Here is a 9,129-nt window from a genome sequence, read left to right as displayed (position 1 = left end):
AACTTAACGAAATCCGTATCATGTCTCATGTAGTCACTCAATGAGTGTTTCAACCGCGGAAAGATGTCAATAAAACAGATTGTAAAAAATGGCACATTTACCATCCCGTTTACCTCAGAAAATCCGTTCAGTGTCCAAAAACTCGTTAGTTAGCTTCAAAAATGAACTTGGAAAGGAACATCCCTTGTATTTGTACTTAACATGCTTCAATATTGAATGCATGTTTGAATAAATACGTTTTATGACTGCTTTTAAATGTTTATATAGCCTAAAAAACGAGTAGAAACATAATTATGTCATAAAAAAAATGTATTATAGTGTTAGTATAACAACTTCTTTATGGGTAGCCTTATTTATATGCAAGTAGCATACAAATTGATTAATTTTTAACCTTTAATATTATAATGATGTACCAGCTATGGTTCCCTGTATAGTTTACAGCATTAGTTGAGAGATTTTTTTTTTTTTTTTTTTTTTTGAGGAAATTTGCCATGTACTTTACCTTATAGGCCCCAAATTAATCAATATTGAATTGAAGGTAATCAAATTAAAACCAAATTGCAATTGCAAAATCGTGAAATTTGTGTCAATGCCCAGCCCTATAGTGTCGATAATTTTTTTAAATGTATTTATTTTTTTACTTGAAGCAAATGTTGTTTTTTCCATTTATTTTCTCGTTCAGAGTGCACCAAAATGCTTCGTTTACATGTTAAAATCACATACATTTTCTTGGGAGGGATGATGCCTCCAGATCCCCCTACAATTATTTAGTTTGTCTCCTTTTTCACCTCTTGTGTGTTTGCAGGTCTGATAAAAGATAGATACCCTAAACCGAGTCTTTCTGAAAAAAGCAGAGCTCCTGGAGGCATGCCTGCCGTCAGTGCCGTGGGCGGAGCTAAAGAGTCACGAGCGCGCGCAGCTTTTGTGTAGAGATTGCATGCTAGCTGCGACATCATTATAAATACAAAGGGAACAAAAACGATTGTGTTGTTTACATTTTATGCACTTGTGCGTCGATTGCCAACAAAACACAGACATCTGAAGCAGTGTTTAGCATGAGAATGCAACTCTTTAACAATGTAAATAAGTCAGAATGCATGAAATAGCATTACACCCCCCCTTTAAAAATGCATTTAGTTGTTGACGACTGTGAAGTGAAACACTGTGATACTAAAACGGTTTAAAAACATTAACCTTCTTTAATTTTGTTTCTGAAATTGCCGTCTGACAAACACAGACACATAAACATTTACAGAAGAGAAGGTATTCAAAGATAATAGTCATCCTTTAACGGCCCACAATTCTTTTTCAAATATTGTCAAGTCTGAGATTTTAGTGTAAATATAAAAATAAAGAAAGCTGAATACAGACAACAAAATTTCATGATGCCTTGCTGATGTATACATAAGGACGAAATACAATGTCTGTCCCAAAACCTAGTGAGCTGCCTCTTCTATATAGGCATAACTTACTATATACTGTAGGCAGCTGCCTTCTAAGGTAGTATTATAACTGCCATGTAACCTCATACATGACCGAATCAGAACACATAGGCAGCAACTCTGCACGCAATACAAATGGGAAGCTCAACTGATTTCAAATGTTATCATATTGCTAAGCTATCGATTCTCAAAGGACGAAACAACACACAACCTACATTTTTCTTGTTCGAGAAGCCATTTGACTTGGATATACGTCACAATATGGAAGAAAATAGTCACAACTTCCATTTCATGATGACTTTAAAGACGTTTTCTTTCATTTTTGCGTGAGCTATCCCTTTAACATCTGACAGGAAGCGTTTTAGATACGTATTGCAGATTAAACCAGATGAAAATGCACACATAAAAAAGACGTCGCCATAATGTTCGTGTGCCATTAGGGTAAGCATAAAAATACATTTCACAAGCAAATATTGTGTAAAACAGTTCTTTTTAATTACACTGAATTATTTTAGCAGATACTTTTCAGTAATGAATAAAACAAGATTATTTATAATTGACTTTTACTTGATTCATCCGCCATCTTGAATGGAATCATCCTGCTCAGCACAAAATCTGGCAGCTTACTAGGTTTTGGAACAGAGAAATTATATACATTTCAGATTGTCAGTGAACTACCCAGCACTAAATTCTCAAATCTATTTACAAAAGGCTCATTCTATCATGGTATATTGATGAATAAACAGAGAATGACTTCATATATGGGAAAAAGTGAGAAAAGACATTTCTTGGTCTAAGCTGAGAACAAGATTGGATGATGGGTTGGGTTTGAAAGTGTTCACTATGATTTCTAGAAAGAGTGTGGCTCCAGACACACACTCAGTAAAAGTCTGAGAACCAGCTCATGGGCGAGCATGAGGGAGGTCAAGGGTCAATCTCCTCTGGAATGATTGTGAGGATGACGTCTTCATTGCCGCGTCGTACCACCGCTCTCAGACTCGCGTCTCTCTTGATGGCCGTGCTGACGTCACTGGCTGACGTGATCCTCTGCCCGTTAATGCTGATTATGACATCGCTCTCCTTCAGACCGCCACTAGAAAACAAACAAGAAGAGGTTAAAATTGACCTAATTTTGAGTTGAAACTATCCTAATTGTTCTAACTGTGCTTTTATTGGCTTCACATTATTGGATTCCCATTACAAAACAGTATTAGGTTTTGTTACACTGTTTAAAAGAAGTGCTGGTCATTTAATTTGAATATCGTGAAAAAGTTCATTTTTTTATTGTAAATTATTTTTAAAAATGAAACTTTCTAGATTCCCTACATGTAAAGTAAAACATTTCAAAAGTTTTTTTTTTTTTTTTTAATTTTGATGATTAGAGCGTACAGCTCATGAAAGTCCAAAATCCAGTATCTCCAAATATTAGAATATTTCCTAAGATCAATCAAAAAAATGGATTTTCAAAACAGAAAAGTTCAAGTTCTTTAAGGTATGTTCATTTGTACACTCAATACTTGGTCGGCAGCACGTATTACAGCAAATGACTTGCTCTAGCACAAATTACAGCATCAGTGAAGTGTGGCATGGAAGTGATCAGCCTGTTGGCACTGCTGAGGCACTATTGAGCCTTCAGATCATCTGTATATTGTTGGATCGACTGTTTCTCAATCTTTCTCTTGAAAATATCCCATAGATTCAGGGGTCAGGCATGTTGGCTGGCCAATAAAGCACAGTAATATCATGGTCAGCAAACCACTTGGAAGTGTTTTTTTGCACTGTGGGCAGGTGCTAAAATCCTGCTGGAAAAGGAAATCAGCATCTCCATAAAGCTTGTCAGCAGATGGAAGCATAAAGTGCTCCAAAATCTCCTGGAAGATGGCTGCATTGACTTCGCACTTGATAAAACACAATGGACCAACACCAGCAGACGTCACGGCCCCCCAAATCATTACTAACTTCAGAAACTTCCCACTAGACTTCAAGCAGCTTGGATTCTGTGCCTCTCCAGTCTTCCTTCAGACTCTGGGACCATGATTTCAACATGAAATGCAAAATTTACTTTTATCTGAAAAGAGGACTTTCGACCACTGTTCACTGTCCAGTTCTTTTTCTCCTTAGCCCAGGTAAGATGCTTCTGACGTTGTTTCTGTTTCAGAAGTGGCTTGGTAGTCCTTTTCCTGAAGATGTTTGAGTGTGGTGACTCTTGATGCGCTGACTCCGGCTTTACTCTAACTCATTGTGAAGCTCTCCCAAGTGTTTGAATCGGCTTTACTTGACAGTATTCTCAAGCTTGCGGTCATCCCTGTTGCTTGTGCACCTTTGCCTACCCAATTTCTTCCTTCTAGTCAACTTTGCATTTAATATGCTTTGATACATCACTCTGTAAACAGCCACCACATTCACCTTCTGTGACTTACTCTCTTTGTGGAGGGTGTCAATGATTGTCTCCTGGACCATTGCCAAGTCAGCAGTCTTCCCCATTCAGTGTGGTTTCAAAGAACAAGAGATACCCGAAATTTATACTGTAGGGATGGTCATTTAATGAAACTCAAATGTAAATATTCTAATATTTTGAGATACTGGATTTTGGACTTTCATGAGCTGTACGCTCTAATCATCAAAATTAAAAAAAAAAAAAAAAAAAAAAACTTAAAATGTTTTACTTTACATGTAGGGAATCTAGAATATATGAAAGTTTCATTTTTAAAAATAATTTACAATAAAAAATGAACTTTTTCACGAATTCTAATTATATGACCAGCACCTGTAGAATAATTTTTTAATTACCAATAATTCTACCTGGATTTACTCAGCTATCTATTCAAATTATATACAGTATACATTGAATATTAATCTGAATTTTGAAGGGTATGCGAATTTGTATGGTGATAATTGCCCTGGTACTTGTTGTGAAAATATGATTTCTTGAAAGTTCTGCAGTAACCTCAAATTTAATGGTATTTTTTAGTTTTTTCTTAGTTCTTCTCTTTAATCCCAAAATGTACCATTTCATGAGAATGGCATTTACACACTGTTTGTAATGGATCTTGTTAAATTTGATATACATTTAACTGATCATGCTCTAATTCATGGTAATCTTCTGTAAATTCTCTAGCCACAAACTGTAACTCTGTGCATTTATAGAAAAATCCCAAATACTGCAGCATTCAACTCATTTTGCTCTAAACGGGCTACCCACAATGACAGGAAGTGGCCACTTATGCACTGTTCACATCATCTCATTTATGCTAAATTTGTGTGGAATCATATGGCTACTTGTGAGTGAATGTTCACACACACACAATGAAATTCCAAAAATTAATTTTAGTTACAAAAAACTTTGTCTAAGGCAAATAAAAAAAAAGAGAAAAGACTGCTGCCACAGCATGATTATGACATTGGGTACACATTTTGCACATGTTTTAGAAAGCCCAAAACTAATATTGGGCTTATATAACTATAACTCAGTATTTAATATGTATTTAAATGAAACTATTGGGCATCATAAAATGGCCAAAATCTCTTATTGTGATCTGATTTGTATGGAAGCTCGTTTCCGCCACGGAATAACAATTACGAGAAAAAAAAAAAGTCAAAATTGCGGGATATAAATGTACAATTCTGTGAAAAAAGTCAGAATTGAGAGTTTATCTCTGACTTTTTCTTGCAGTTCCGAGTTTATATCTCACAATTTTGACAGTTTTTCTCAGAATTGTCAGATAAAAACAAGCAATTCTTTGTCCCCCTCACATTTGCGAGTTTATATCTCACACTTCTGACATTTTTGCAATTCGGAGAAAAAAAAGTAAAAAAATTGCAAGTATATCTCACAATTTTGACATTTTTCTGAATCTTTCAGAATTTTTCACAATTGTGAGAAAAACAGAAGTCAGAATTATGTGATAAAATATGGAATCCCAAGTCTGCCAAAATTAAAAATAAATAAATAAACAGATATGGAAATAAATAAATGTGGAAATAAATAAAAATCTAAATGAATAAATGTATAAATAAATAAAAGAAAAAATAACAAATGTAGAAAAAAAAGGTAACACTTTATTTTAGTGCCGTAGTTACACGTTACTACATGTACTTGCTATAGTAATAACAGTAAATTATGCATAATTACAAGTAACTAACCCTAGTAACTAACCCTAAACCTAACCCTGGACCCTAATTGTAACTCTATAGAAAGTACATGTAGTTAATTAATAATACTCAGTACTTATTTGAGTAATTACAATGTAACTACGGCACTGTAAAATAAAGTGTAACCAAACATATATACATATATATATATATATATATATATATATATATATATATATATATATATATATACATATATACATATATAAGGAAATAAATGTATAAATAATATATATATATATATTTTTTTTGCTTTTCTATGTATATTTATTTATGTATTTAGGTTTTTTTTTTTTTTTTTTTTTTTTAATTTTGGCAGACTTGGGATTCCATAATAAAACATTGCAATTACCTTTTTTTCAAATAAGCTTTCATAGGTTTGATTGTCCACATTAATTAACTTTTTTTTTACTAATTGTAAAATTGATCAAATCCCTCCAATCACCTGACTTCATTCTTTCATGTGGCTAACTAGTACGATGGGCTACTTACACTTCAGCTGGTGTTTTTCGGGATAACTTCAATGACGTACGCTCCAGAGGTGACATCTGGGAAATCATTCTGTCTCTCCTTCAGCTCCTTAGCAAGTCTATGAGTAACAGATTCATAGGTCAATGTAAAAGATTCATAAATGTCATGTTTGCTGGTATCCAGCTTTTGCTATGTGTATGTATAATGGATAATACAAAATACAATTTGAAATGATTCATTTAGATGGCTGATTTATTTCATTTAAATGTTCCTCTAGAAACACACAACAGTATTCAGAAAGCACATGCACTGCATTTGTGACTCACATTGGGGTTAATGTCATCATTCTCACACCGATATACTTCTTTTTTGTGGCTGTTTTTCCTGAAAACAAATATTTATTGATTAATACTATGAATCTGAATCACATTTAGGAGTTGGTTAAATAGAGAATATGTTTTTGAATTAGCACATTTTAGTCTATTATTTTGCTCCTGACCTTTAGCCTGTCTATCATGAGACTCAGCCAAGAACTGTCGGATCTTGTCAGAAGGAATGGCGAAGGATATTCCTGCTGTCACCTTCAGCGTGTTGATTCCTATCACTTCACCATCCTACAGCAACAGACACAAGAGTGACACAAATGTAAATGTGAACTCACACAAACATACCGCATATCTGCATGCACAGATGTCTTCCTGTCACAATGTGATGCTTCCGACATTGATCACTATGAATGCACGCATGTGTTTATGGTCACGGCTGACTTTCTGCCAACAACATATGTTTCCAGGCTCATAAAGACATGCTATAAACATCATCGACTGTGTAAACTTGGTCCTGGCTGCATTCTCCCATTCCTGTTAATTCGCTATCACGTAAGACTCAAGCTTGATTCATTATTTACATATGAGGAGGACATAATAACAAAGTAAAAATCTTACCAGGTTCACCAGGGGCCCTCCTGAATTACCATACTGAAACACAGAAAGAGTTTGGGTTTAAGAAAAGTGTATGATTATTTTTTACTCTATATAGTAAAGAGCTCTTTGCCACCTGATGGGTCATGTTTATATATTTAAATCATGACAAATCTAGAAGTAGTTTTGGCATCTTAATGAATATGGCAATGTTAATGTATTTGGTCTTGGTGGACTAGACCTGCTATGTTGCTGATGATTATTGCTGGTGCTCCTGCTGCAGAGCAAGTATGTACTTACTGCCACACTGTGTATTACTATAAATAAATCATAAAAAATGTCCAAAAAGGGAATAAAGTGTCCAATTAAACAGGGGATCTGGTGTCCTTGTCATCCTGGGGAATTGTAAAAGAGGGGCAGTGTTCTGGATGGGTCCAGGTAAGGGGGCAGGGTCTGGCGGACCGTGGGTATGGTGACTCAGTCCATATACCGGTGAGGGAATCTCTGCATGCTCCCTTTCTTGGACGAAGGAGGACACTGGTGTGCATGCACACGAGGTAAGAGACCGAGGAGAGGTGTGCTCTGCATTTAACAGTGGTGGTGAGGCTTCATTCGAATCAGGTGTGCCTCATCATGCGCCACCAGTCCTGCTTACACCTACTCCTGTCAGGAACCTGGTGAAGGGCGGCGACTTACGGGATGGGGTGGCGCTGATAAGGGGGAGGCAGCCGTTCTGTCACAACATACATAAATCTCATAGCAGATCTAGGCAGGTGGAGCTGGGGGAGGTGGAGGGTTTCAGAGGTTTCAGAACTCTGATAGGACACTACAGGACTAGTTTACAGTGAACACTGAACCAGACTATTGAAATGTTGAGCAAGCAAACTCATTGGCTGCAGAATAAGCAGAGGCCAATCAGCTTGTGCCATGTTGCAAATGGAGTGATTGCTTGCAGATTTCATTTAAAGACCTATCTGCGCCATCAAGAGTTACATGACTGAGCTAATAGATATTTCAATCATGACAACTCACAAAGTAGTTTTGGCATGCTAATGAATATGTAAATGTTAATGTATTTGAATTTGGTGGACTAGATATGATTCGCATGCTCTTGCTGCAAAGCAAGTAGATTTGCTACTGCCAACAGATACACAGACATGCCTGTCAGCATGCAGCAGTATTTAAGTCATTGTCTAATTAAAATGTTTCATGTCATTGACCCACTTAGCCAACAAAGACCGTTTATGTAATGTATGATAAAATGTAGTGTTTGAGCTCACATTGATGATGGCATCTGTCTGAATGTAGTCCATGTCAGAGTTACGCAGACCCAGCTCTTTGCCGCCTCTCTGGGTGGTGCTGACGATGCCTGTGGTCACTGTGTTCTGAAGGGAGAACGGACTGCCAATAGCAACCACAAACTCGCCTGGTCTCAGATCAGCTGATCTGCCCAACAACAGCACTGGGAGTTTCATCTGCAATATGAAATAAAATACAGCATGAGGCTTTGACACCATTGTCCTGGGCTATATTCAATCCTTGAATTCAAGTTATAGACAGAATAATTATGATAAGGCCTATAGATTTTCTGCAATTGTTAATTAACAAACACACACACACACACACACATACACACATATATATATATATATATATATATATATATATATATATATATATATATATATATATATAGGTGCTATATATCACTAAAAGTGGTTCTTGGCTCGTAATCATAGGGGAACCACTTTTGGTGCTATGTAACACCATTTCTCTAAAGGTGCTCTATGGCAATTTTGTCAAATGCTGCTATGTAGAACCCACAAGAGGTGCCATATCGCATTTTATTTCTTCAGCAAAAATGGTGTTAAACAGCACCAACAGTGGTTCGTGAAGAACCTTTAAAGTGACTTAACGGGTGTTTTGCACGGCAGTGGTACTATATAGCACCTTAACCACCCCAAAGAACCACTGAAGAACCATACAGGGGCTTAACAGGTTCTGTATACAGTAAGGGTGCTATATAGCACCTCAGTCATCCCAAAGAACCGGTGAAGAACCACTGAAGCACCAAGATTTGGTGCTATACAGCACTTAAAGTGGTTCCCCTATAATTACGAGCCAAAGAACCACTTTTAGTACTA

The 9,129-nt window shown here is 36.2% G+C and overlaps 1 pseudogene; it reads right to left on the bottom strand.

The window, feature by feature from the left end:
• Window positions 1-1,179: 1,179 nt before the first annotated feature.
• Window positions 1,180-8,517, bottom strand: LOC125262085 (annotated as a pseudogene).
• Window positions 8,518-9,129: the final 612 nt, after the last annotated feature.

The sequence above is a fragment of the Megalobrama amblycephala genome, unplaced genomic scaffold, assembly GCF_018812025.1.
Source record: "Megalobrama amblycephala isolate DHTTF-2021 unplaced genomic scaffold, ASM1881202v1 scaffold595, whole genome shotgun sequence".
Classification (NCBI taxonomy): domain Eukaryota; kingdom Metazoa; phylum Chordata; class Actinopteri; order Cypriniformes; family Xenocyprididae; genus Megalobrama; species Megalobrama amblycephala.
This window is presented reverse-complemented; position numbering and strand designations above follow the sequence as displayed.